Source organism: Podarcis bocagei (assembly GCF_964188305.1).
Source record: "Podarcis bocagei genome assembly, chromosome: 1".
NCBI lineage: Eukaryota > Metazoa > Chordata > Lepidosauria > Squamata > Lacertidae > Podarcis > Podarcis bocagei.
This window is the reverse complement of record NC_138125.1, coordinates 94,727,883-94,755,428: the sequence shown is the minus strand read 5'-3', so window position 1 is coordinate 94,755,428 and position 27,546 is coordinate 94,727,883. Positions and strand designations below refer to the sequence as shown.

General features: G+C 42.6%; 1 protein-coding gene across 9 annotated transcripts in view; it reads left to right on the top strand.

The window, feature by feature from the left end:
• Nucleotides 1–27,546, top strand: part of SEMA5B (semaphorin 5B) — a 375,751-nt gene that overhangs the window by 99,653 nt on the left and 248,552 nt on the right. For all 9 annotated transcript variants that reach the window (XM_081188335.1, XM_081188332.1, XM_081188333.1 and 6 more), the window contains one exon: nucleotides 17,404–17,464. The gene's annotated coding sequence lies outside the window, so the exon portion shown is untranslated. The remainder of the gene's footprint in view (nucleotides 1–17,403; nucleotides 17,465–27,546) is intronic.

Genomic DNA, 27,546 nt, shown 5'->3' with positions numbered 1-27,546 from the left:
TCGTCTTGCGAGGCACCACTGTATATGGAATGCAAATTGTAGCAGACTAAAAAAATATAAGAAATAAAAGAAGCAATAAAAAATACAATTAAAATCATACAGCTTCTGTAGGGCATTACAATTACTGCAATAGGCAGAAAAATCATTAAGGGGTCTGCCAAGACCATCAGCAATTTTCAAGTAGGCGGGGGGAGCGACTTTGGGAACCACAGTTCACTTTCTCTTGAGTCCGTGTAAATTGAATAATTTCCCCTTTACTGATTTGGAGTGTGCTTTAAGGCCAAGTTCAGTTTATGGGATGAATTTTATCCCAAGTGTAAATTTAGCTGTTTTATTGTGTAAATATCAAAGCCACTGATGTTGCACAAGGGCAGATATGGACCAATAATTTTACTGACGTTAACAAAACCATGAGCAAAGCAAAACAGATTTATTCCTTTGTGGCATAATTATCCAGTTTATGTTGCTTCCTTCTTTTTAAATACAAGGAGTCTCCCAACACACGCAATTAATGAGATTTCATGAGGATACAATTGGACTGCTGTGCCTGCCAAATGTTTTTTTTTTCTTCTGAAGGAGTTAATGCATTCTTTTATTCGGATTGGAAAATATTGTTTTTTAAATATTAACTCTTTTGAGTAGACATGTGCAGGATTACACTCTCACATGTCACTTTACTGTGAGAGAAATACATCATTCAATATGTTTCACTTAATCAAAATGAGCTCTGTAAAATAGGTGTTCATTATTCTAATCTGATGGCTGCAAAAAGACTCAGAGGGGCACTGATATCAGTGTGTAGACAATGGTAAACAAAGTTCAAAGCTTCAAATATAGTGAAAATGGCCTCTCATTGTTTCGACACGGGAGCACCTGAGGCAATTTTCCTGAAACATAAATTCAGTTAAAAACTAGGAAAATGTAAGGAAATATTAAGCAGATATTCACCTCTCCACCTCTTGATTGCCATCGTGTCCCCTGTTCAGAATTGAAGCACACCATGATGGTCACCATTTATGACCCCATCTTGGACCAGTCTAGAACCAGTCTTGAATGCATGAGAAGAGCATATTGCCAAACATTGCTGCACTCTTTTGGGCTAATGCCACCCATGCATTAAATGCAAAGAAGTTAGTTTGGCACCTCCATCACTACAGGGTCCACTTGGGCACTCTTTAACTAACAGGCTTTATCTCTTTAAAAGGTGGAGAGCATTCACATAACAAAGGCCCATCTGGTGGAACCATCTTATACGACACTCCCCTTGCTCCATTAGAGTTGTTTTGACAAACCAGAATACATTCACTACGTATATAAATTGAGCACCTGTTATAAACAAAAAGAAAATGTGTGAAGAACATGAAGTAAAAAAGAAAAAACCCACAGCGTTCCACATTCAGTGTTACATTTAGAGTAGACCAACTGAAATTAATGGGTCCGTATAGTTAAAGCTATAGTTTTCCCAGAAGTGATGTATGGAAGTGAGATCTGGACCATAAAGAAGGCTGATTGCCGAAGAATTGATGCTTTTGAATTATGGTGCTGGAGGAGATTCTTGAGAGTCCCATTCTGAAGGAGAAGACTCATGAGAGAAGACTCCCTGGAAAAGACCCTGATGTTGGGAAAGATTGAGGGCACAAGGAGAAGGGGATGACAGAGGACAAGATGGTTGGACAGTGTTCTTGAAGCTACCAGCATGAGTTTGACCAAACATAATATTTTCCTTCTCTGATAAAGAAAACAATGCCCGACCTGAAGAATTTGGAGCAAATGATTCAGCAAAGCAAACACAGCCCAGAATAACTAAGGAGATAGTACAAGAATATTTGGCTAGTCTAGATGTATTCAAGTCTCCAGGGCCAGATGAACTGCATCCAAGAGTATTAAAAGAACTGGCAGATGTGATCTCAGAACCACTGGCAGTCATCTTTGAGAATTCCTGGAGAACAGGTGAAGTCCCGGCAGACTGGAGGAGGGCAAATGTTGTCCCTATTTTCAAAAAGGGGAAAAGAGAGGACCCAAATAATTACCGCCCAGTCAGTCTGACATCAATAGCAGGGAAGATTCTGGAGCAGATCATTAAGCAAACAGTCTGTGAGCACCTAGAAAGGAATGCTGTGATCACCAATAGTCAGCATGGATTTCTGAAAAATAAGTCATGTCAGACTAACCTGATCTCGTTTTTTGACAGAATTACAAGCCTGGTAGATGAAGGGAACGCAGTGGATGTAGCCTACCTAGATTTCAGCAAGGCATTTGACAAGGTGCCCCATGATATTCTTGTAAAGAAGCTGGTAAAATGCGGTCTTGACTATGCTACCACTCAGTGGATTTGTAACTGGCTGACTGACCGAACCCAAAGGGTGCTCATCAATGGTTCCTCTTCATCCTGGAGAAGAGTGACTAGTGGGGTGCCACAGGGTTCTGTCTTGGGCCCGGTCTTATTCAACATCTTTATCAACGACTTGGATGATGGACTCAAGGGCATCCTGATCAAATTTGCAGATGACACCAAACTGGGAGGGGTGGCTAACACCCCAGAGGACATGATCACACTTCAAAACGACCTTGACAGATTAGAGAACTGGGCAAAAACAAACAAGATGAATTTTAACAGGGAGAAATGTAAAGTATTGCACTTGGGCAAAAAAAATGAGAGGCACAAATACAAGATGGGTGACACCTGGCTTGAGAGCAGTACATGTGAAAAGGATCTAGGAGTCTTGGTTGACCACAAACTTGACATGAGCCAACAGTGTGACGCGGCAGCTAAAAAAGCCAATGCAATTCTGGGCTGCATCAATAGGAGTATAGCATCTAGATCAAGGGAAGTAATAGTGCCACTGTATTCTGCTCTGGTCAGACCACACCTGGAGTACTGTGTCCAGTTCTGGGCACCACAATTCAAGAAGGACACTGACAAACTGGAACGTGTCCAGAGGAGGGCAACCAAAATGGTCAAAGGCCTGGAAACGATGCCTTATGAGGAACGGCTAAGGTAGCTGGGCATGTTTAGCCTGGAGAAGAGGAGGTTAAGGGGTGATATGATAGCCATGTTCAAATATATAAAAGGATGTCACATAGAGGAGGGAGAAAGGTTGTTTTCTGCTGCTCCAGAGAAGCGGACACGGAGCAATGGATCCAAACTACAAGAAAGAAGATTCCACCTAAACATTAGGAAGAACTTCCTGACAGTAAGAGCTGTTCGACAGTGGAATTTGCTGCCAAGGAGTGTGGTGGAGTCTCCTACTTTGGAGGTCTTTAAGCAGAGGCTTGACAACCATATGTCAGGAGTGCTCTGATGGTGTTTCCTGCTTGGCGGGGGGTTGGACTCGATGACCCTTGTGGTCTCTTCCAACTCTATGATTCTATGATTCAAACTGCGGGAGGCAGTGGAAGACAGGAGTGCCTGGCGTGCTCTGGTCCATGGGGTCACGAAGAGTCGGACACGACTAAACAACTCAACAACAACAACAACAACAACAACAACAACAACAACAACCTTATGGCTTAGCTGGATATCACCCTCGTTGATTTCCAATTTCTAAATTAAAATTCACACTTGCACAGAGTCAGTGCCTACTCTGTTGCAACATACCATTTAACTGCTGCAGTCAACCACCATTTACTACCAGCAGTCTTCTTCCCAGTACAGTGGTACCTCGGTCTAAGAACAGTCCTGTTTAAGAATGATTCGGTTTATAAACTCTGCAAAACCGGAAGTAGTGTCCCGGTTTGCAAACTTTACCTCGGTCTAAGAACGGAATCCAAATGGTGGAAGGGCACCGGCGGCGGGAGGCCTCATTAAGGAAAGCCTCGGTTTAAGAACGGTTTCGGTTTAAGAACGGACTTACGGAATGGATTAAGTTTGTAAACCGAGGTACCACTGTATTTCTTTTTAGGAAGTGTCAGGAGTCTTTTTTGTTCAAATGCAATCGACCTGCCTTCTGCAAAATGCTGGAGGAAAAAGAAGCCTTTTTCTGAAAGTGCTTCCTTCTTTGACACCTCTTATCTTTTTGGCCACTGGAAGATCCTCCATCCACACTGGCCCATTTATTTATTTATTTATTTATTTATTTATTTATTTATTTATGAAATTTTTATTGATTTTACAAAGTTTTAATAGACATAAACAAACAAACACACAAACACACAAACAAACATATATAATTTCATATCCTTTTTTCCCTTAAACCTTACTTCATCGACTTCCCCATACCTCCCCTTTCTGCATCCCAATTTCCAAAATTATTTCAGCAAATCCTAACAAAACTTAATTTTATCAAATTTTTCCCTTATTCTTTTCTTTTACTTAATCTTTTGCAGCTGTAACCCCCAATTTTCCCTAGAACTTCGACATTTTAACATTCATTAATTTTGCAATGTTTCTTAAGATAAATTTTAAATTTCTTCCAATCTTCTTCCGCCGTCTCTTTCCCCTGATCGCGGATTCTGTCAGTCATTTCATCTGCCATTCTTCTTCATCTGCCATTCTTCCAGAGTGGGTAGATCTTGAGTCTTCCAATGCTTTGTGATGAGTACTCTTGCTGCTGTGGTGGCACCAATTGGCCGACTATGCCCAAGAGAAAGGCCTCTGGTTTCTTAGGAAAAGTACATTTAAGTACCTTTTTCATTTCATTATATATCATTTCCCAGAAAGCCTTAATCTTCGGGCACGTCCACCAAAGGTGGTAAAAGGTACCTTCAGTCTCTTTACATTTCCAACACTTATTATCAGGCAAATGATAAATTTTTGCTAGCTTGACTGGGGTCATGTACCACCTATAAATCATTTTCATAATATTTTCCTTTAAGGCATTACATGCCGTAAATTTCAAACCGGTGGTCCATAACTGTTCCCAGTCAGCAAACATGATGTTATGACCAATGTCCTGTGCCCACTTAATCATAGCTGATTTAACTGTTTCATCTTGTGTATTCCATTTCAGCAACAAGTTATACATTCTTGACAAATTCTTAGTATTGGGTTCTAACAATTCAGTTTCTAATTTTGATTTCTCCACCTGGAAGCCAATTTTCCTGTCTTGTTTGTAAACCTCCATTATTTGGTAATAATGGAGCCAATCTCGTACTCACACTGGCCCATTTAAGTCCCTGAACCATGGTTTAGCATTACATGAATGACCAAGTATGAGCTGGAAAGGACAAACTGTGGCTAGCTCAGGCTATGGTTTGAACAAGGTAGAATTATAACAAGGTAGGAATATACACCATGCTTTAAACAGTAATTTAACCCTTCTTGTTAACTGAGATAATGAAAAATGAGATGCAGACACTTCTCAACTTCTCTTCAGGGGAGGGAGGGAGGGAGCACATCAGCCCAAGACTCCTATCACACAGTACTAAACTATGGTTAAGTGATAGGCTGAAAATGGGTTATTATGTTGGGCTCCCAATATTTTTAAAAAGAATGATGTTTAGCTTTGCTGAAGGATAGCAACTGGAATTGTATCATATGGGTGGCTCCCTGGGTTGGTCAGTCAATATGCTTCCCATGTTAGAACATCAGCAGAATTTCTCTATCAGACTTGTCTAACTCAATGGTAGGTCTCTTGAGCATTGTAAGGGTTAGAAATGATTTGTCTTGGGAGCTGTTAAGATTGGAACTAGGGACTTTTGGCTTTTTCGCATCTCCCCTGTGTGGTGAGCTGTTTGAACTTGGGAGTGTGTTCCTAGCAGTGAGCTTTGCATGACTTCTGCCTACTCAAGCTGGCATTGTTGTGTCCTTGACAGGAAGGGCTATGTAAAATTGGCTTGTTGGCCTGGGATCTTGCCTTAGCAATTACACCTCCTGGTTCTGATGGATTTCTGTGTGTTCCTTGGCTCTTGGCTCACTTCCAATAACTGTGTTGCTCACAGTATTTTTACAGTATTAGAGGGCGTGTTATTTCGTTTTTTAATTATTCTGGATGTAGAAAGGCAAATCTGCATGACTGCTCTGACTTGAGAACACATTAAGAATGATAAAAAAAATTCATTGGGAAAACCAGGAACAAACTCAAAGGTTTCTTTCCGCTGCCTGTCTTCTGGAAAGAGATTAGCCTTTCTTAGAGCATCAAGATTTCTTAGAGCATAAGCATCATTTGAAAGATCACAGATCTAAAGATGTGGCTATGGATATGTAACTCTGATGCAGAGATATCAATAAGAGAATGAAAGAAAAGGATTTGACCTGAAATAACATGAAAGAGTAGTTCTCACTTTCAGCTCTACTGATGTCAAAGCAAAGTAGCTCTGTCTTCCTCATATTTTCTCCAGGGATCCGAATTTTCATCCTAAACTTCTAAATTACTCCAGCAGCTGTTTGGAAATTGTTTTCTATTCTAGCTGTCAGTCATTCCTGTACTCATCTTGATTATATTCTCTTCAGGCATCTGAGAATACTGCATAATCTTTCTTGATGGTACCCAGAGAAAACAATGTGAGCAGGGGTGTATTTGGTAGTTTGACGGGTACTCTGACGGGCATTTTGGCTAGAGACACCAATCTGGCTAAAGACACGCATCATGCAGGAATTACTTTTATTTTCATGCTACTTCCAAGCGACAAAACTCTTTTGGGGGGATATGCACAGTATGTTCATCTCCCAGGGCACATCCCCATCCCTCATTAGCATTAAAAATGTTAGTCTTCCATGAGCCGAAAGGAAAATGCCTCTCAGCCACAGAAAACGCACTTGCTCCACAATGGAGTTCTCTGTATGATTCAGTCCTTTTTACAAAGGAGTGGAATTCCAAATAACTGAGCTCAAGGGAAGTGAAATTTGCTAGGACAAAGGCTGCTATTTGTGGATTGTTTAGCTCATGTTTATAAAGTCCCTCTCATAGTAACTGACCCAAGGCTGATATTTTGTTGCAACAGTAGAGAAACCTTAGGTGCTCCCAATGGCTGCAAAAGTTCTTCGGATATGGTCTGATTTTACTTTTATTATTTTATGGCACTGGAATGAGTAGTTATGAGGCAGAACCTCTATTTTGCACAGCTGCCTCTCCTTCATGGGGTTTCTAGTTGTGTCCCATTTTTCTATAATGCATTTTTTCTTTTGCTGCTTGACCTTTGAGAATATATATTTCACATTTTGCAGAAATCCAAATGCTGCAATCAGAAGAAAGCACTCAAATCCCAAACAGCTTGTGGCAAAATGCATGTATTATTAATTGAAGGTGCAAAAGGAAGTCTGTTTTCAAGAGATGACAGAACTCCTGCCTTCCCAAACTATTCTTCCATCTAATTGAATCAACTTTATCTTGTAAGTTGGACAAACTTGGATCGCTTTAGGAAAGGAAATGAAAAAGCTTGGGCTCCAGGGAGGAGGGCTTCTTGTAATTCTTGATTTAGTGTTACAGTGCATTTAAACTCTATTGCAGATTAATCTAACCAATAGAATCTGAAGCCAGACAACTGTCCCTGCAGAATTCTGGCTTGGAGTCCTGAAAGGTAAACCTATCAAGAGCACAAAATGTAGGTCCAGTGCTGCAAATCCTCAGTCTTGTCTAAATAGTCCCACTGAAATTGTCACAGGATTCCTCACACTTCAAACCTTCTTGGCTTTCATTTTCTTTCTCCTCCACAACTTTGTGTGTGAAATATCATTCTTCCTCCCCCCCCCCTCCTTTGAATAGCAAGCTTTAGCTTTTCTCAGCATAAAGTAAGGGCCCTCCTTGATGGTTATCCAAATACACTAATATCTTTATTGAGAGGGATTCGTTTTGCCTGTCAAGTTCAGTTTATTATTATTACTATCTCTGACTTACGAGTTGACATCTTGGGGAAAACATGGTGCAAAGCAGAGTTTCTAAAACTTCCGACAGCTGAGCTACACTCTCCCATCCTGGTGTTAAAATCGGTCTTTGTATGAAGCATCTAAGTCACACCTTGTGTGTGTGTTATAAGGGAGGCATAGATGCCTGCTGTTCTACCAGACTTGGTAAGCCTGTGAACTAGGATTTTGGTTCTTTGTCTTAGTGCCTCATCTCTTATGAGCATAATAGTTATTTTGCTCACTGTGTAGCACCATGGATAGCCTTAGTCCTCTTTGAAGACATAATGCATGTGTCTTCCCCCACCCCCTTATTATTCAAAGCAGGCAGTGAATGACTAAAGCTGCTCCACAGTTATATAAATAAAGGTAAATGTAAAGGGACCCCTGACCATTAGGTCCAGTCGTGGCCGACTCTGGGGTTGCGGCGCTCATCTCGGTTTACTGGCCGAGGGAGCTGGCATACAGCTTCCGGGTCATGTGGCCAGTATGACCAAGCCGCTTCTGGCCAACCAGAGCAGTGCACGGAAACGCCGTTTACCTTCCCGCCGGAGCGGTACCTATTTATCTACTTGCACTTTGATGTGCTTTCGAACTGCTAGGTTGGCAGGAGCAGGGACCGAACAACGGGAGCTCACCCCGTCATGGGGATTCGAACCGCTGACCTTCTGATCAGCAAGTCCTAGGCTCTGTGGTTTAACCCACAGCGCCACCTGTGTCCCTCCACAGTTATGTATTTCCACTTAAATATACAGAACTGCTGGGGCCTGGATAGATCTGATATTTGGTCTCATGGTAGCTTAGTGGAAGAGTAACTGGTTTGCATGCAGTGGTCCTTGGTTCAGCCCCTGGCATTTCCAAGTAGGTCTGGGAGAGAAGTCTGTCTGAAAGCTTGGAGAGCTGCTGCCAGTCAGTGTAGTAGGCAATACCTAGTGTTCTGCCTTGGTATAAGGCAGATTCTTACGTTGCCTGGTATTTCTACAGGATGTTTCATACATTATATGGCTGCCAATATGAATCTGACTACTAGTATACACTCAACAGAAAGTTGTAGCCAGTCCTGATTCCCTAATGAGTGCAACTATATGGTACACAAGATTGAAAACATGTTTTTGTGCTTGCTCTTTTTGAATCTGCACTTTGATGTTACTAAATGTACAACATGAGATATAATGCTTGAAGTGACTCATTTTCTTTTGAATCCTATTGTTTTCATGCAAGCACAAGAAGAGCAATTTGCCATGTAGGTTATTTTGTATTGACCCCTATTCTCACTTTCAGAACTACCTTGAAGTATTTTTTTTTAAGAAAAACAGCCTAACAAACATTCATCCCTAGTAATGAATTACCATATGGATACATCTTGTAAAGAGATTATCTCCATTCATTTCTTCTTATAAAGTTCTCAGAAGGGAAAGCATCGTCCCAATGCACAGAAGCAATTTTTCTTTTCAATGGATCCTGTGACTCAAATCTAAAAACCTCTGCTCTCTGAGGAATGCTTTCCAAATGTTTACTTACTTCTTGATTCCTGATAGACAGTTTTTGTTTAAAAAAAAAATCAGGTGAGCTGCTGCTTTTGAAAGTTATACTGCTTTATATTGTTTGAAAGATGGGTAGCACTGATTAACCTTTTCTTCTTCAGATTTTCAGCCCTACCAATAGGCAAAATAAGGCAGCTACATAAGGTGGCAATATGCTGGGTAGGCATGTGCTGGGGTAGGGAGTGGTGGGTCATTCCATGTCATGTCAGTGTGGTCATGTCACCCACTGTCTCAGATTTTGATGAAATTTAGTGTACACCCTTCCCTTATGGTTGAAAGAAACCCTCTTAAATTCTTCCCCTCTGTCTCAAATGGTTTTAATTTTATAGCACTCCAAAGTTTCGTGAAATCTGTATTGCCTGTCCCTCTTAAGACCCTTGGCACATGTACATTTTATTTTATTTTTCTCCATAACCGAGAATGAGATCTCTTTGAAATTTTACACAGAGCTCAATAAAAGGATGAGGATTTCAGGAAAAAATACACCAGCACTCAAAAGATTTTATAAATGCCTAATTCTTTTTACTAAATGTGCTTTTTTGGGTGGAAAACCTAGGCTTAGAAAACCTAAATTGTCAGCGTTTGGGTATGATGGAGCCCAAAGTTTTTTATGTTGATAATTATTCCAAAGACATGCTCTTTCTCGACAAAGAATGAAATTTATGGGTTTTTTATTCCTTGTAACGAAAATGTTACGCTTTTTGGACATTGGGGGGGGGATGGCTACTCGGTACAACTTTCCTACAATCCATAGCTGTAATAAAAAAAAAATTAATGAAACAAAGTTGTTCATCATAAAAATTAATATAATATTGGTTATTGTAAGTTTTTTCCCAAAACACCTTTCCCTTCATAGTAAGACATAATATCTAAGTGGGTAGAATGGAGCGTGGTCCTGCCCCCCCCCCCCACACTTTAAAGAAAGCAAACGTGTTGGCTGTGAAATGATTCAAGGACTGGGGGTTTTAGGCAAGACTGCTGGCAAGATGGAACCATGACCACCAAGCACCTTGGCATCTGACATACTGTTAATTCAACTGTTGATCATTCTGCATTCTAAAATATGCCCTGGCTGAGCTTTTTGAGTAGATTAGCCAGCTGGCTGACTGGTTGCTAGTTTCTCCAAGGAGGAGTAGGGCAACCAGGTTATTGGAATTATAGTGAATGCCCATGGAAGGTATTGATTTGGATGGATGAAGGTTGTCCCTTTTAGGACAGGAAAAAGGGTCTTAGGATGATATTTGTAGCGAGTGGGTCTGATGGAGGAGCAAGCCCTCTCCCCATTTCAGCTCTGCCCTAGGCACAAATAAAAGAACCTGGTTTATGAGCGTGAGGTAAAATAAATCTTACCAAAAACTTAACTAGTGACTGGGGTGAGTTTTCTGATCAGGCACAGCATTTATTGTCTTCTGTGATGTTTTTATTGTGCCCTTGCTTCTAATTGGATGTGGGGGGATTGGTTTTACACAGCACCCTCTTGCATAACTTGGCTACATACCGCATAGCCTCCCTTGTGAAACTGTGTTCCTCAAAAATGGACAAAAAAATATTATCAGTTGTGTTTCACATAAATAGAAGAATTGTTTTGGTTGTGCGATTCCTTTTCATCGCTCTTTTGCACAGATTAGCCATGTTTAGTAGTATGAAATTGTCACTTAATCAGTTCATCAGGGAGTTCTCTACTGCAGAAGTGACAGAATCAACGTGGAACTCTTTGACAGGGGGAAGGTTCCTAATGAGAGAAGAAGGTGGGGGGTAAAGGAGTTCTCTGACACTTATATTTTGAAATATAACTAAGCGTGATTTATCTCCCTTTGCCAGTGTCTGCTACCAATGTTCAATTTACATTAATAGCTGTGGAAATGACAGTTTTTACTGTCGTATGCATTGGCTTGTTATTAAGGCTATGCCTGATTTGACAGGACAATTTTTCTATTATTGTTATTACTCATAATACACACACACACACACACACACACACACACACACACTACACATCAACTGCCTCATCTGATCACCTTTGGCATGTCAAACTAGTTAATTTACGCATAATCATATTTTGGGTTTTAATTCTCACAACATCAAACACCCACAAGGAGAAACAAATTAACACTTAACCAAGGATGCATTTAAGAAAAGGCAAAGCAAGAGAGAGAAAGAGAGAGAGAGAAATTATCATTTTAGAACTGGGTGTCTGCTTGCATTCCTATTTTTTGTGGATGAGTTATTTATTTATTTCAGAGCTGCTGGCAGATTGTATTTGCTCTCCAAATAAGTTTGCCTCAGTGGTATTTTTATTGTTCCCGTAATTGAGTGTGCTGAAGAAAAGGGCTCTCCCCAAGTTTACCACATCCGTTCTAGCCAAGTATAACATGAGTGTGATTTATGGGAAGACAACAACCTTGGATCTCATTCAATCACATCATCAGTTTTAAGCTGGCTGCCTAATAAGTAGCAGGCTTTCCCCCCACCTTCACCCCCCTGGCCCCCTTATATGACTTTGTCTCCAGATGGTTTGGCGTGTTACCCAGCACGATGACAATATTTTTTCCATTTCTCATCACTTTTGTTGCAAAAGCGTCTTTCTTGCTTTGTGTGAAAGTGTTACAAAGAAAGGGGTTTGGGGAGCCAAGACCTGTCTTTGGGCTTTCACTGGTATCTAAGGAACCGTCTCAGATACGCGGGCTAGAAAGCAAGGCCTTGTGTCAACTTATGTTTTATGCAAAGATGCCCATCCAATTCATGAAAAGTGCCGCAGAGTTCATAAGGAAGGTGACTTAGCTCCCAGTGTAAAATGGAACATTACTGCTTTGGTGGGGAGGGGGAGGGGAAATAACACCGACTCATTTGCATATTTATTTATCTTTGTGATTTTTCTCCCACCACATAGCTTCAAAGAGGTGACTAAAAAGCTATAAAAGGAAATTCAAAAGATCAAATAACATCTACAACTCATTAGAAAAGCGTCTATAACAATTGATGGCACAAAAGCAGCAAAACAGATCCAATAATGTTTTGGTGGTCCCTGAGGAAAAATCAATAGGTTTTCCAGATGTTTGCCAGGATTTGCTGGTTGTTACCAGTTGCTTAAATATTAATACAACATGGCCTATGAAACCTTTCTGGTTGAAGGCACATGTCAGAAAGTTTTTCCTGATGTTTAGTCAGAATCTCCTTTCTTGTAACTTGAAGCCATTGGTTTGGGTCCTAGTCTCCGGAACAGGAGAAAAGAAGCTTGCTCAGCTCTTCATGTGACAGACCTTTAGATATCTCCTCTTTTCCAGGTTAAACATACTCAATTCCCTCGAGCATTCCTCATAAGGCTTGGTTTCCAGACCCTTGGTCGTCTTGGTTGCCCTCGTCTGCACACATTCCAGCTTGTCAATATCATCCTTAAATTGTGGCATCTAGAACTGGACACAGGACTCAGGTGTGGTGTCACCAAGGCAAAATAGAGTGGTACTATTCCTTCCCTTGATCTGGACTCTACACTTCTGTTGATGCAGCCTAAAATATCATTAGCTTTTTTTGCAGCGGCATCACACTGTTGGCTGATATTAAACTTGTGGTCTACTAAGACCCCTGGATCTTTTTCACATATACTACTTGCAAGCCAGGTGCGCCCTCCCATCTTATATCTGTGCACCTGGTTATTCTTGCCTAGGTGCAGAACCTTACATTAGTCCCTATATTATTTTGGGAGTTTGGGCCCAGTTCTCCAATCTGTTAAAGTCATCTTGAATTACAATTCTGTCTTCGATTACATTGGCCACCCTTCCCAGTTTGGTGTCATCTGCAAATTTGAAGAACATCCCCTCAATACCTTCAATTAAGTCATTTATAAAGATGTTGAACAACTGCTGGCCCAGGTCAGAACTCTGTGGTCCCCCATGTGTCACTTTTTCCAGAATGATGAGGAACTGTTAGTTAGCATTCTCACTGGTTCTCACTGGCATTCTCAGCTGGTTCAGTCAACCAACTACAAATCCACCTAAGTGACTTTGTCCAGCCCACATTTTACTAGCTTCTCTGCAAGAATATATTGGGGGACTTGGTCAAAAGCCTTACTGAAATCAAGATACACTATGTGCAGGGATTCCGTTGATCTATGAAGAAAAGAAATGAGATTCATCTTTGAAGCACCCATGAATGTATGGCTGCAAAACATACCCATTAGGGAGAGTGCTCTAACTAGAGCTATGTTGCCAAAATAGCCATGGTCTTTCTCTGCACAAGTGTCGTCTTTGAGATGGACATCAAAACCAGACATATAAAACCACGTTTGCGCTTTTTCTTGAAAGCAGTGCACTTTTTCCTGTTTCTTGGGCCTTAGTTTGCTTTAGGGGTGGGCAGAGATCACGACTGAGATTTTCAGAGCCATGTGTTGCCATAGTTTTTTTACTTGTTTTTTGCTTGAAGCTTCTCCTTTTCTCTAACCAGAAAGCAAAAAGTCACCAAGCCAGATGATGTTCTTGCATTCAGTGGCACTTCACGATTATTCAGTATTCAAATAGTAACAGTGAGAAGCTGTGCGTGGGGTAAGGGATTATTCTACTTTAGTAGGAGTGTTACAATCTGTTACTTTGGAAATAGTTCATTGCTGTTCGCCTAAATGTTGTGTCCCAAACCAATTAATACTAAACCACTGAATAATTTCCCTGAATTCATCCCTTGTTTCTTTCTCATCCTCTACTTATCCTTTTCTTATCTGGTATGTCTTTTGATGTTTCGAGCCAGAAACTGTCACATTTAAGTAAAATAATTTACTTAGTTGGCATAGTACTAGGAGCAGTAGGAGTAGGATGTATGACTGTTGGGGAATTTCCATATTATAAATGTTTAATAATAATACACCAGAGTCTCAGTGTCTCTTGTCTGTCTGTCTTCTATAGCTGTTAGTTTGTAGAGCTTTCAAAAGAAAAGACCCAGAACCTATGGAAGGCTCTGGTGCACATGTGTGTTTCAACTGGGGCTTTCAGCGCCTAACTGCAACACTTTGTGTATCACCTGACACACTGAGCTACATTTCTCAAAGGTTCTGCTTGGCTGTAATCCAAGCATTGCCGTTTGACTGAGCTACTCATGGGTCCATGGGCCAATTAATTCCACCAGGCCCTAAGCAGAGGAGGAAAATTTGTGGTCTCCAGATGTTCTGGACTTTATCCCTCATCTGTCCCAGGCAAGGATGGCAGGAGTTACACTTATGTGATATCTGGAGGGCCACAAGTAAACAATATATGAGGGTCACCTTGTAGCCTATTTTATGAGCAACTTCTCTTAATGTGAGAGGTTCCTGCCAGAGTAATCTTCTGCCCTCTTCCCATGCACATTTGGAATGTGACCTCATGTTCATCTTGGATTCCTCTACCTGCTTCTTCCGGACTTCTTGAACTTCAATCACTGCTTTTGGAACTTTACTTTCTGCCTGCCTTGGATTGCGCTATGTTCCTCTGGCTGCTTTGCCCTGGGCTAACCTAGTGCAGAGGAGGACCTTCAGTAATCCCAGCTTTCCTGAAGACACCCTAGAAAAATGCTGAAAGTGGGCATGTTGTTGTTGGTTGCTGTTAGCATCTGTGTGACTCAAGAGACAACGGACCTGCTGTGGATCCAGTGTCTGGTAACTCATACTGCTGCCTCCCACATTGTTTTTGCTGAGTTAGCAACACCAAAGGGAGGTCTCTGGGGTGCAAACCTGGGGTGTGTATATGGAGGCCCTGGGCTGCTCAGAGGACAAGATCTCCCTCTTGGCTTCATTGATATGATCCAAAGTAAAGCAGAGGAATTCATTTGGCAGCGGCTTGGCTGCAGGAGTTGCTGGAAGGAGGTGTATGGTTCCAAAATTAAAAGTAGGTTGTATGTTGCAGGCTCTGGTTGGAAGGTAGACATTGACTCTGCAAAGACTGAAGGCTCCAGGATTTATTAATGTATTGTATTCCACACAGGGCTATGTTTGAAAACTGATATGAAGCTTTAAACTGCTGCAGAAATGAACAAGAATCATTTTTTGGGAGAATAATGGTCCACAAAAGTAATGCTCATTAATAGACACATTTTTGCTGTCAAGCATAATTCAAGGTGATTAAAGTTCAAATTGCCTGTGTACAAAGTGGGCCTTCTCTCTGCTTTGGGGGATCTGTGGATGGAGGAGTTGCCCAAGATACATTTGCTATCCTAATTCTGCAATTTTTGTTCTCAGGAAGCTTACATACGCCCATATCTAGGTGCTACTAGACATCAACTAAGACATTTTATTTAAATTGCCCTTTGGACAGTGATGAATCCTACTCTGTTTCATCTGCTTTGTATATGAATTATTTTAACTGCAAGTTTGTTTTGTTCACATTGTACAGTTCTATTGATGTGAGCACCTTGTGGTAGGTAAACTGCCTGAGAGATCAAGCACAATTATAGACTCACATAAAATTACAGCAGCTTCTCTGCACTTCAGGCTTGTATCCATATCAAAGAGTCAGCAGAATCATGTGATGCTTAAAGTGCAGGTGGAAAATTTTACATTCTAAAAGTTCCCCTGTGTAAAGAAAACCAAAACAAAACCTGTTCATAGAAAAATAGCACACTGGGGACCAGCCTAGGCTAGAACCTTTCTTTTCCTAAAGCAAGCTTTCTGTGGGCAGGGAATTTTAGGTGTGGGGCAACATTCAGATGTACTATCCCACCCCAACCTGGATTCTAATACTCTGTTCTCCAAGTACAATCTCATTTGAAAAAATGGAGGCCCTTGGTAAACTGAGCTGCAATGCAGGCTGTGTTTGCTCCTTGAATGGTCATCAGAGAGTTTCACATTTTTCTCAGATTTGTTTATTCCTTAAGATTATTTGCCAAGTGCTTTGAATCACCGTTGAGAACGCGATGAAATTCTAAATGAGCTGTGTTTGGTTGAGTTGGATACAATACAAAGGTCACATATGTTTCTGTTTCCTGTGTGGAGGAAGATAACTCTCTAAGAATTAGATGTTGAGAATGAATGTGCATGTTAACTAATTTGTATTTTTCTGCAGAACAAACCACGGCATGTAACCACAGTTTGATGTGTGCTAGAAACTTTCCAGCAAGTAACATGTTGGCCAAAAGCTAGAACAGCAAGCTTCCAAACGAATTGAGCTTATCTCTTACAGTCTGTTCTGCACAGTCCTTCAGATAAGAATCCCAGAACTCACATTTTATCTGGGCTGGGGGAGCCAGTGGCCCTCTATATGATGTTGGTCTCTGAACTCCCTTTAGCCCCACCAACAATGGCCATAAAATGGGGGTGGTTTGAGCTGTAACCACTCCGCAACATCTGGAAAGCCACAGGGTCCCCACCTTTGATTTATTTGTTTAAACAACAGTCTGCAGTGTGAGATATAAAGCCTCTTGCATCCTAGGAAATTTAGTATGTAGGGTTGTGGATTTTATAGCTCCATACAGGAACACAGTGACCCAAGGTCTGCAAGAGTTCTTATAGGCAGGGATCATTATCTCATGGTAGCTATCTCTGTTGAACCCTTAGAGAGGAGAAGGAAGAACATAGACACAGTGATAGAGGAAGTTCTACCGTGTTTTCCCTAGTCTGTGAAGTTGCCTAGTGTTGGATGTGTCTGAAATCAAAGCAAAATTAATGTAGGATTGGAAATGAGTGTCTGGAAATACTTTACTGGAGAAAGGGAAACTTCCTAGAAACTCACAAACAACTGCCTTTTATTGTGTATCTGTGATTTATAAATTCCAATACATTCCCCCTGTTTACCAGGAACCTAGTATTTTCCAATACTTTTTTTGCAGTGGAGTTGTCATTTTCTCAAGTTCCAGCTTCATCTGCTCTGAGATTAAACTTGTGCGTCAAAGGTGGAGACATCTTGGCTGTAGACGGTTTGGCATGCTTCAGCGCCAAGACACCATGCAACACACCATCAGGAAGAGACAGTTGATTGAAGAATGGCTAAGCTTTCAGAATAGAATTGTGTCTCTGTTTCCATTTGCTAAATGTTGGAGGAGAATGACATAACATCCATTACATTTTTACTCTGTTCTGCTATTTTTAGCATTCTTTATTTTCGTTGTGCTTTTCTTTTCTTGCAGGTTGCAACAGGATTACAAGAGAGCACGGACCTCGAAATGACATGCTAGTGATGCAAAGGCAGTGAGTATTTTGAGAAAACCAGTTTTCTATTTTTAAAACTGTAATGACACCCTTTCTAGATTTCGACTTTTGTTTCCCAATCCTTTGACATAGGCTCTGTCTAGATGGTAGTTTCTTCCACAGATGGTTTGCTGTTACAGCAAGAAACCTGAAGCAGTGAAGAAGAACCCAAATAAGAGCGTCTCATTCATGGGGCTGGGGGGCTGGGGGGGGAGTAAAATTTGTGCTTTTTGTATTGTGTCTGCTATTGTGTGAACTGGGAAGGATTAGCACTGAAATCTCTTTGGTTTCAGTTTAGCTGTAGATGTCTCATATGCTCTCTCCACCCCCACTGCCCTAATATTCCACATACAGTGGTACCCCGCAAGCCGAATGCCTCGCAAGACGGAAAACCCGCAAGACGAAAGGGTTTTCTGTTTTGGAGGCGCTTCGCAAGACGAATTTCCCTATGGGCTTGCTTCGCAAGACGAAAGCCCATAGGGAAATCTCCGGGGACCTGTTTTAAATTGCTGGCGGTCGGGAGCAAAGACTTTCGCCCACAGCCGGTCTTCAGAAGAGGTCCTGGACCTCTTCTGAAGGCCGGCGGGGGGCAAAAGTCTTTGCTCCCCACCCGCCTGCCTTCCCGGGACAGCGGAGACTTCTCCGCTGCCCCGGGCGATCTTAAAATGCTGGCGGGCGGGAGCGAAGCGTTCGCTGCCGACCCCCAGCATTTTAAAATCTCCCCGGGACAGCAGAGAAGTCTCTGCTGTCCCGGGCGATCTTAAAATGCTGGGGGTCGGCAGCGAACGCTTCGCTCCCGACCCCCAGCATTTTAAAATCTTTGGGCGAGTTTCTGCAAGCCTCGCGCGCCCGGCAGGAGGTCCCGCCGGGTGCGCGAGGCTTGGGGCGGCAGCCTGTCACCCGAAGCACGGGGAGCCCTTCGGAGAGCTCCCCTTGCTTTGGGCAAGTGTCTGCAAGCCTCGCGCGCCCGGCAGGAGGTCCCGCCGGGTGCGCGAGGCTTGGGGCGGCAGCCTGCCACCCGAAGCACGGGGAGCCCTTCGGAGAGCTCCCCTTGCTTTGGGCGAGTGTCTGCAAGCCTCGCGCGCCCGGCAGGAGGTCCCGCCGGGTGCGCGAGGCTTGGGGCGGCAGCCTGTCACCCGAAGCAAGGGGAGCCCTTCGGAGAGCTCCCCTTGCTTTGGGCGAGTGTCTGCAAGCCTCGCGCGCCCGGCAGGAGGTCCCGCCGGGTGCGCGAGGCTTGGGGCGGCAGCCTATCGCCCGAAGCACGGGGAGCCCTTCGGAGGGCTCCCCTTGCTTTGGGCGAGTGTCTGCAAGCCTCGCGCGCCCGGCAGGAGGTCCCGCCGGGTGCGCAAGGCTTGGGGCGGCAGCCTGTCGCCCGAAGCACGGGGAGCCCTTCGGAGAGCTCCCCTTGCTTTGGGCGAGAAGTCTCTGCTGCCCCGGGCGATCTTAAAATGCTGGGGGTCGGGAGCGAAGCGTTCGCTGCCGACCCCCAGCATTTTAAAATCTCCCCCTGTCCCGGTGAGATTTTAAAATGCTGGGGGTCGGGAGCGAAGCGCTGCCGACCCCCAGCATTTTAAAATCTCCCCCTGTCCCGGTGAGATTATAAAATGCTGGGGGTCGGGAGCGAAGCGTTCGCTGCCGACCCCCACCATTTCAAAATCTCCCCCTGTCCCGGTGAGGGTCGCGCGCGCTCTCCCAGCTGGAGAGGTGACCCGCGCCTATGGAGGCTCCTGCCATAGGCGCGCGTCACCTCTCCAGCCGGGGGAGGGTCGCAGGGGGCTGCTTTAGCCCCGCGCGCGCTCTCCCAGCTGGAGAGGTGACGCGCGCCTATGGAGGCTCCTGCCATAGGCGCGCGTCACCTCTCCAGCCGGGGGAGGGTCGCAGGGGGCTGCTTTAGCCCCGCGCGCGCTCTCCCAGCTGGAGAGGTGACGCGCGCCTATGGAGGCTCCTGCCATAGGCGCACGTCACCTCTCCAGCCGGGAGAGGGTCGCAGGGGGCTGCTTCTCTACTGTCCCGGGGAGATTTTAAAATGCTGGGGGTCAGCAGCGAAGCGTTCGCTCCCGACCCCCAGCATTTTAAAATCTCCCCGGGACAGCAGAGACTTCGCTCCCGCCCGCCAGCATTTTAAAATCGCCCCGGGACAGCAGGGGCTTTTAAAATGCTGGCGGTCGGCAGCAAAGCCCTCCTGTCCCCGGAGCTTGCGGGGCGGGAGGTGGGAAGAAGGGCTTTTCTTCCCACCACCAGCCTTCAGAACAGCCTTCTGAAGGCTGGGGGTGGGAAGAAAAGCCCTTGTTCCCCCCCCCCCAGCCTTCAGAAGAGGTCGGGGGACAGACTGCCCCCGGACCTGGTCTGAAGGCGGTTTCCCTAGGAACGCATTAATTGATTTTCAATGCATTCCTATGGGAAACCGTGCATCGCAAGACGAAAAACTCGCAAGAAGAAAAAACTTGCGGAACGAATTAATTTCGTCTTGCGAGGCACCACTGTATAGAAGTTGCTTAGATTGGCTATTGTATCTGAGGACAGCAGGTTTGTTATGGGAGTGTAGATCAGGTTGTGTTGTACATATAGCTGTATCCTCCCAAAGAAAGGAACACATGCCATCTCTCAGCATTTGCCACCTGAAGCAGTCTCCTTATTGCTTAATTGTAGGGCTGGCCCTGTTCATTGTGTCTCACACCTTCCTACTTACTCTCTGGCGCAATCTTGCTTACATTTAAAAGGCTCTGTTTGGAACCAGTGATAGGCAGTGGAATTTTTGGATGACCACATGATATCTACCAGTCAAGGGCATAGTCATGTGATCAATGTATCCAAATGACTAAGGTTCATGCACAGTTATTAAATGGATGCTGAGGACCCAAATCATGGATTGTATGTGAACAGCGTATCAGACATGTTCTTTCTTCAGTTTCATCCCTTTTAAATCGGAACCAGTGAAGGCAGTGAAGGTCCTGTGTGAGTGTCTGGAGGGGGTTGGAGGATGGATGGTGGCTAACAGATTAAGGTTGAATCCTGACAAGACAGAAATACTGTTTTGGGGGGACAGTGGGTGGGCAGGTGTGGAAAACTCCCTGGTCCTGAATGGGGTAACTGTGTCCCTAAAGGACCAGGTACGCAGCTTGGGAGTAATTTTGGACTCACAGCTGTCCATGGAGACACAGGTCAGTTTTGTTTCCAGGGCAGCTGTCTACCAGCTTCATCTGGTATGCAGGCTGAGACCCAACCTGCCCGTGGACTGTCTCGCCAGAGTGGTGCATGCCCTAGTTATCTCCCACTTGGAGTCCTGCAATGCGCTCTATGTGGGGCTACCTTTGAAGGTGACTCGGAAACTACAACTAATCCATAATGCGGCAGCTAGACTGGTGAGTGGGAGTGGCCACCGAGACCATATAACACCGGTCCTGAAAGACCTAAGTTTTTAATGTTTGATGTATTTATTGTGGTTTTAGTATTCTATTGGGAGCCACCCAGAGTGGCTGGGGAAACCCAGCCAGATGGGCGGGGAATAAATAAATAAATTTATTATTATTATTATTATTATTATTATTATTATTATTATTATTATTAGGGGTATAAATAATAAATTATTATTATTATTATTATTATTATTATTATTATTATTATTATTATCATCATCATCATCTCATCTCTGACTCCACCCATTTCTCAGCTGCCTTCAATATTCTCTGTCCCTGACATTCCTCTTATTCCACTTGCTTTTCTGCTCACTCTTTCTTTCTTTCCACATGTTACCAAGGCAGCAGAGCCTGAGGATTAGAACCAATGATATTCACCTCTTCTGGTTCTTTGACACCAGTGTAAACCAGTGGCTACAATGGGATGCATTCCCACCTACCTGCCCAGGTTTTTTGTGATTTCAGAACAACTGAGTTGCAGCAAGATGCCTCACCACTACATTATAGAAATCGAGTAGGATTTAATTAATGCTGCCATTTATAGCAAGTGCCTCATTAAGTCAGGTAGGGTCAAGAATACTTACATGGTTGCTCAGTGATATCTTATGGACTGTCCTTGGAGTTTTCTGTAATCCAAAGCTTGGATATATATTAAGACTTTGATATTTGGTTTGGTTTTGAATGTAGTTTGGGTTTCTCATTGGTTTGTTAAATTTTAATTCAATGTGACATGTTTAATTTGTCATTACCTACTCTTGGCTTTTGGAATGTAGGTGGGGCTATCCGTTTAGATAACCAATTAATAAATCACCACCTTGCCAATTAATATGCATGAATTAAGTGGTTGATTATATATTTTTGTCAGTTTATCCCCCAGTGTGTTTTACTGTGCTGCTTACTTAATGTACTCATTGGATCTCTATTTACTTCACTCAGGAACTCAGTACAGTCAATATCTTGTAATGAAAAACCCATCGATTCCACCTTTTATTTTAGTCCCAGTTGATGGCTTTCATCAGGAGCTATCAGATAACTCAATCACTGGCCCATTGAAAATTGTGCTTTAATCAATGGGTGAGACCATTTTGCTTAAGGGAGACTTTGGGAAAAGTCACAAGGAAAGAACACAATAGGGGGAGAACTGGAAATACAAATAATGCTGTAATTGAATCCTTTTGCTAGCATTTCAGACCTTGTGTTGATTTTTATTGTCTCCCCAGAGTAATACACTAATTCCTCAGCCACTTCCACAGTTAAGTAGAAACTGAAGTCATGAACTTGCAGATGCTTCACTTGTAAGAGTGCCTATTGTGTACATCCAGGGAAGAAGTGATTTTTTAGGTCTTGATCGCTTCAGAAGCCATGTGCGTGGGAAGATTGGGCTTATTTTGTAGTCACTCTCAGCACACAGTAATTTAGCTGCTCCTGTCTGAATCAGTATCTTACACCATATGACGCACATTCATCTTGACTCTATGATATTCAATGTTAATTATACCCACTCATTGAAATCAATGAAGTTATGTCCTTTGAGTTCAGTGCATCTATCCTGAGTATTACTTAGTTGGATACTCAGTTTCTTCAGTTATTGGAGATTACAGTAATTTTGAAAGAAGAAAAAGAGTAATTCTCAATGACAGTGTCGCAGCTGTGGAAATCCTTCACTACTGAGATCAGGCTATCCCCCACATTATATCTGTCCAGATGGCAACTCAGTCCTATTTGTTCAAACAGGCCTATGGAGCACAATAAGAGTGACATCATTTGTCTTTTTCTTTGGACTTGTATTTAATGCTCACTTCTGATGTACTTTTATTTTGTTTTTAATACTGAGTCTTTGCTGTTAGCTGTTCTGGGTTCACCTGAGAGTAATGATGAGATATAAGGAATAACACAATTACTTTCAGTTTTTGTGAGGTAAAAGCCAGAAATATAAACATGTAGAACATTTTCAGTGGTGGGGCTAAAAGCAACTTCATGTTGGCATGGACATGAGTCTGTGGCCAACAAGGGCAGGATTTTGCAAGTCAAGCTTACAGTGACATTTTAAAATGTTGTGATGATGGTACTCCCAAACTTTCCGGACATTAGTTATCCATATTTATGCCCCACATATCTCCATGTCCATGGAAACACATAAAATGCAGGGTTGGGTTTTTTGTGTTTTTTTTTGATAAACAGAGGTGGTTGGAGTGTTTTGAATGTTTCGCAGAACACTGAGATATAGAAAACTCTGCTGTATAATGGAATAGCAGAAGGAGGTAAGAATTTAGGGTTTTATCCAATGGTATTTGTCTAGTGATGGAAAACCCTTCAGTCCAATGTGACTTCCATCATTGGATCCAGGAAGGAAGGTGACGTTTTGCATATTCATTCTATACCTGCACCTCCCCACCTTCAGCCTGTACTTGAGGGTTGTGGCACAGCATGGAAAGTGGTGTGGTAGGCTTCCAATGCGGAGGTGAATTGGCTAAAATAGTCTCCCTACCGGTTCTGCTGATGGGAGCCTCTGCTAGATCAAAGAGTTTTTCACCAGCAGAAGGACACCACTGAATACAACTCATCGTATATGCACAGAATGTGGTCCACAATCATCATTCTCTGACACCTACTTCCTAAATAAATAACAACTGAGGCAATTACAACATTTGCTAAATTGATATCTACTGTTCCATCTGTATCACAATTATCTTTTAATCTGTATGTGTGATTACTTAAACAAAATACAAGCTTCTAAATGAATGTTCATTAAACACACCCTATGGCTCATTTCCCTGATGGGTATTTTAAAGATTATGCACTCAAAACATTTTTAAAAGCACAAAAATTACTTGCCCTGTGGAATCAAAATAACTAAAGTTTGGGCCTTTTTCTTGCAGAAACCCATTTCTGGTTTTCAGTACCACACTGTATGGGAAAAAATTATTAATAAAATAGTAGACTTGGTTGTGCTTTATTCATGGTAAAGGAGGAAGAGGAATGAAATGGTAGGGATCACAATATCATATGTTGCTGTTTTTGGAAAGTATGTTTTCCTCCTTCAGGTAAATTTGTACCAGAAACTACAGATTAGATCGGAATTACATTGGCATGGCTAACATAAAAATCTAAAGGTAAAGGACCCCTGACAGTTAAGTTCAGTTGCAAACGACTTTGGGGTTGCAGTTCTCATCTCGCTTTATTGGCTGAGGGAGCCAGCGTACAGCTTCTGGGTCATTTGGCCAGCATGACTAAGCCACTTCTGGCGAACCAGAGCAGCGCACGGAAACGTCGTTTACCTTCCTGCCGGAGCGGTACCTATTTATCTACTTGCACTTTGACGTGCTTATGAACTGCTAGGTTGGCAGGAGCTGGGACCGAACAACAGGAGCTCACCCCGTCGCAGGGATTCAAACCGCCAACCTTCTGATCAGCAAGCCCAAGGCTCATTGGTTTACACCACAGCGCCACCCGCGTCCCATATGGCTAACATAGAACTATATGGGAACCAGTGCCATACAGATAACTCTAGTTGATCCTTGGAACTGTAGAGCAGCTATTTTGAGGGTCTTTTTGTGCCATAATGTCCCCATCCTATAAATTGAATGTGTGAATTGGCCGTTAGTTCACTAACATCTGCTGAGTTGTAACTGACCTATAACAGCCCATCAGAACACTTTTTATACTACCAGTAAGAATTCTTAAAATATATTTACTTGAAAGGTCAACTCTATGCCATTTACTAGAAGAGTATTCATTGGATAATATTTTATGAGGTTCTAAAGATTTGGAGGAATTGAAGACTACTCATTATTTTCCAAGATGTATTTTTAAAGCAAGAATCAAGGAAATCCTATCCTATCCTAAACATGGCAGTGTTTATTTGAGATGTGCCATACATGGGTTTGAACTACATCTTCAGTGAGTTGTGTAGCTATACATTTGCACACACACAATGGGAGCAGATGATAAACCCTGATGATAAAATTATGATTTTTTAAAAAAGAAATAGTGCAAAACTTGCTTATTGGAAAGAAAATGCTGTTGCAATTCACAGATGTTAGTTTTTAAGGGAGCTTTTTTTGAGAGAGAGAGGCAATTGCTGGAGCCAAATCACATCCCTGTATTTTTAGGCACTGTCCTATTGTCTCAGAAGAATAAAAGTTGTGAAAAAATGACTTTTTCTGATATTGATGAAGCTTTAGAAGGATCTGGCAATCACTGCAGTCAGAACTACACAAGATAAAGTAAAGCAGTCTGCAGTGCAGATGTTGCTGGCTGTTGTGGACAAAAGTCAGTAATAGGCTCTTGAACTAAACAGGGATATAGGTGACATCAAGTATTCTCCCCCCCCCCCACCTCAGCTGAGGGCTGAGCCAAAACTGGGGGGTTACTTTAAAAAAAATTACTTCGCCCTTTGTGAGGAAACTGGGAAGTTGTCGTGAAACACAAGTAGCAAGCTTAGGGCTAGTTAATGCATCAGGGGGTTAAGAGCATAGAATTGTATTCCTAGACTCAGCTAGGTCATGCCGCTCACCTAGAAGAAAGGAAGTTAAGTTTCCTCCTTTGTTCATTTTCTTTCACCATGTGATGTGCTTGCTTACTTTTAGCTCAGACGGCATACTTGGAGGTATTTCACTATATTTTGTATCCCAAGTTTTTTTTGCCTGTGTTTACTTTCTGTTGCATGGATAAATGCATGAAGCTGACCTTTGGAACATTGTAAGTAAAACATTTTAAACTTACTAAGGTGTGTGGTCTGTTCAATGCTAAGAAGGGTAGGATCAGGGAAGCTCTGGTAATGGGCTAAATGTGATATTAAAAGCTTTAACAGCCTAAATCACACTGTTCCCTGCTTTTGTGACTTTTTAACTCTGCTGGGGGTTCTCCCTTGCTGGAGAGTGTGTTTAGCCCCACACTTTGGCTCTAGGGATCCAGCCAATTCTTTTATTAATTACCCCATATGTGTAATCTATCTATCTATCTATCTATCTATCTATCTATCTATCTATCTATCTATCTATCCACTCCACAGAAAAACACTTTCCCTCATTTTGGTAATCTTAGGGATCACACAAATAAGTGAAAATTTTCACATCTGGAGTACTTTTATATAAAGTCCTAAGTTTTAATTATGTTGTGGTCTGCCATTATGTGATATTTGATCATTAGAGTGCAGTGAATTCACACCTGCATATTTAGTCTTTGATGACTGCTACATCAAATGCTGATTTTTCTTTCTCTTCAACTACGGTTGCCGAGCAAACCCAGCTAGAGCTTCTATATCACTTGACATCAGCACAGACAGCATAATGCTTTTCTGTGGAGAAAATTCACACTTCAGATGCAAGTTGAATTATGTACATGAATGTGTGAATCAGCTTTTAGTAGCCTTGTTACTGTGTGATTCTGCTATTAAATTCTTATTTTTAGTCACTTTTATGCACCATCCCAGGACACAGATTTTTCCTGCTGTCTGTTTTCAGATGCAACAGGCCATATAAGGTTTGTGTACCATTAAACCACTCAAGATTTTGTTTTTCCTGATCCGTGCGTAGTAACATCATTAACACAGGCAAATTACCACACTTCATTGTACTGTCTCCATGGTACATTAAAAGCCTTTCCTCATTGGTAAAATTGGCCTATTCTTCTGTAAAATGAGGTGTCCATTGGCAGTTCTTTGGCAAGTTGCACAGACTGTTAAATGAAAGGGAAAGTGACTTAATGTGGGAAAAGAAATTAAATGTGACAAGTGCAAAGGAAGATATCAGAGAACTGATGACTAAAGTCTCCACTTATTCCTGTGAGTGTGTGCAGGCATGCCCCCCCCTCTCTCTCTCTCACACACACACACAGTATATTTGTTTTATTGATGATATTTCCATTGGGAATAATTAATGCATTTGCCAGACATTTTGGGAGAAATGTTTATATGAACTAAGCATTCTTTTAATTTCTAGATGTCGTCTCCCACCCCCTTGGTAGCTAGTTGTTTATTTTTATAGCCCTGTAAATAGCCACCTTAGCTTTGTGCTTAGGGGCTGGCCCAGCCCTGGAAAGTGTTGCTGCATTTTACAAATAGTTTTTCAATATCCTGGGATATTGGTCTCCATCCATGAGCTAAAAGAAATGTGGTCTCTCTCCCCCCCCCCCCACTTTAGCTGCAGATGTTTTGAGAACTGCTGGGTGAAAAGTGATAACTCAGCCCATCACCTGTGAGCCCCGAGTGATTTCATGGAGAAATTGGCAAGAGAAGGCTTTCCGAGTTAATCAGCAATGTCACACATACAGGTGTGAGCAAGCAATCACTGCAAAAAGATCTAAGTAGGAGAAAGTTTTGAGTAGTTTAGTGACAATTGAAGGCTTCTCAGAAAAGATAGCTGAATGCTCCCTGATCTGGCTGTGGGCCATATGCATGTGAATGCAGGCTCCTGCTTGTGTACCCCAAAGCTGGATGGTTGCACCATGTGCGATTCCTCAACCCAGCCCAACAGCAAGGGTTGTGCGCACAGCCCTATTTGAGAAGTGGAACTCCTGCCAATTGGCTCTTTGGAAGGGTGTGTTGTGTGTGCTCAACAGCTGGTTGAGGGTTTCTAGCCTTAGAAAGCTATCCTCCAGAGTTCCCTGAATGCTCTCCTGTTCCTATTTTTTGGTCTTAATTCATGTTTGAGGGGGAACCAGTAG